Genomic DNA, 2,563 nt, shown 5'->3' with positions numbered 1-2,563 from the left:
GAACGTTTAACCATAGAAAATATCACATAGCTGTACAAGATGAGTATTAACGTTACATGCAGAACATTGATATGAATTTAACATGATATAGAAACTGTGGAAATTAAACAATATGCCTTTACCAGGCTTAGATATCACGGGTCACAAGTATATAACCCTGTGTGTGGCGAAAAGGGTTCGACTTGCATTCATTAATTCGAATGCAAGCCTTAACCCTACAGCCGCATTAAAGAGGACATGAAATATGGTAATGAACTCGAATACTAAACCTGAACCATATGGTAGCTCGACTACTGATGCATATTAAATATAGCTACTTATAAAAGACTGGAGCGTCTTGCCATATAGAATAACTTCAAACTAAAGAGTCGGCAATCATACCAAGTTCGAAACAGAACAAATCCTTTACTGTGGTAAGCCCATAGGGCATTAACTTCATACGCATGACCATATTAAACCGTGGTAACAGACAGTTGGGTAAACCCCGTGGAATATCACTAGCGTATGAATGAGAACATTAAATTGAACATCAAATAAACAGAAGCTGCATAGATATAGTCAGCAGTGTAATAACAAAATCAACGTTAATCCATTAAGAGGCCGTAGCCGGGCATAAGATGTTCAATACACAGGTAAACTATTCACAATATTTGCTTCAGGAGCCCGATGAGGGACTATAGCCCAATAGAAGGCGTAACAGAAACAGTAACATAAGGGTTCTATTAAACATGCAAAATACTTGAATATATGAACTCTGAATTAACTGTATCAAATCGAAACAGAGATTTGAACTCAGTTCCAAGTACCCATTTACATAGATTTACAAATGGCTTGTAGCCGTAAACAAACATAGCTAAACCCTCAGGGTTTCACGAGATACAGGTCCGGCATGGGGAGGGGCCGCCTGTAAATCGCAACCAGGGCTTGAACAATAATATCCAGACCTGAGAACACATGAATAACAAGACATAAGTCTCGTTTCGGCCTGTGGAGACCTCCATTCCACTTAACAACAGATACCCTCTACATGACAACGCTTACAAGAATGATGACTCACCCGGAATGACCGTGGACCAGCACACTCTCCTTGCAGGCAGTAGAAGCTGTAAAGTCCAAACCCTCCTGCACAGAAAATACACCATCGTTAACTGGAATAGAGGAAAGCAAAGGTTCAATGAGCTACATAATAAATTGTCAAAGTGCAGGACTGTAAACCTGTATATTATTGCTATGGACAGAGAGGTTCATACCCGAGAGAGAGTGGCAGAACTGGTGCGGTGCGGAGGAAGTTCTGCTGAGCTGAGGTGCGCTCTGGACGCAAATGAACTGAGGCCGAAGAACCCGGTGGCTTATATGATTCCGGCCAAACCCTTGAACCAATCTGAGCCCTACGATTAGATGGAGTGATCGCCATCGTTCGTATGAGCGGGAAGGCTGGCGCGAAAACCATAGATGTACAACCCTCTGAACGTTCACATGGCAATCACATGGCTTCTTTCCACCTGGCCACAGGATGGATGAGCTGGATTAACATCCGCTTACCACCTGGTGCCGTGTTAAATGAACAAGTATTCAATACATTAAGGTTGTTGCATAAGTGCTGGAGCGAGTAAGGTGTAACGTAACTATACAGGCGTGAAAACCAATATGTTGGTAAGTCATAACCTGTTAATACAAAGTGAAATAAGTTTTGCGCATGAATTATAATGTTATACCATGGTGCCGAATCCCTTGTGGTCACGGTGGGAAGTGACTTGTAGGGGTTAGGTAACAACAAATTTTTTATTTATGGTATAAGTTAGAATGTGGTCGTGACAATGTGGTATCAGAGCCAAAGGTTGCAATACTGGTGCCTTTGGGAATTGGTAAGCGGAAAGGATATTGAAGTACACCATCAGTAGGCATTAACTCAGGTATGAGTTTAATCATACGCATATTCATTTATGCCGTACACTAATTTTGGCATGACAGGTGTGATTCATGATTATGACTTCTTTGAGAAGTAGTTAATAAGATGTGGCATAACTACGTTCATAACGTTGGATTTCTGATGAGGATAAAAGACAATGAAACTTTTGTTGCACCTAAGAACAATATTGAATACTCATTACAATCATGAACAATATTGAACACTCAGGGAGAAAAGTGACAATCAACTACCAACTTTTACCTTGCAAATATGGTAATAACAATGATACATTCGTTAAACAAAATTGAAGTTACCATGAACAAAACTTAATGAGTCATTCATGAATATAAATTATGGGGAACATCCTTGCATAGGATGAAAAATTGTTAAAAAGGACATTAGAAGAACCCCTTTAGATATTGAAAACATGCAATGAGTCCAGCAGCGAGACTTAATTGTCATACCTAACTTTTGAATCAGTCTTGTCATGGATGCATGAAGACGATTGGTGGTTGAGATTGGTTAGTGTTGTATGACTAACCCATAGAACTTATATGCATTAATTCAATTGAACTAGATCGTTACAGATCGTAACCAAGTGAAGGTTGATTGATGTCGCATGCATGAAATGTGCGTATGAAGAATTTATTTTTG

General features: G+C 39.7%; 1 long non-coding RNA gene across 1 annotated transcript; it reads right to left on the bottom strand.

The window, feature by feature from the left end:
• Nucleotides 1–773: 773 nt before the first annotated feature.
• LOC149143729 (uncharacterized) lies at nucleotides 774–1,775 on the bottom strand. The gene is made up of 2 exons (XR_016265177.1): nucleotides 1,251–1,775; nucleotides 774–1,122 (listed from the first exon to the last, which is right to left on the bottom strand). It is a non-coding gene; the product is annotated as an uncharacterized LOC149143729 (long non-coding RNA).
• Nucleotides 1,776–2,563: the final 788 nt, after the last annotated feature.

The sequence above is a fragment of the Pinus tabuliformis genome, chromosome X, assembly GCF_031772625.1.
Source record: "Pinus tabuliformis cultivar Carrire ecotype Pingquan chromosome X, CPIR1, whole genome shotgun sequence".
Taxonomy (NCBI): Eukaryota; Viridiplantae; Streptophyta; class Pinopsida; order Pinales; family Pinaceae; genus Pinus; species Pinus tabuliformis.
The sequence above is the reverse complement of the archived record's forward strand: the minus strand, read 5'-3'. Positions and strand labels throughout refer to the sequence as shown.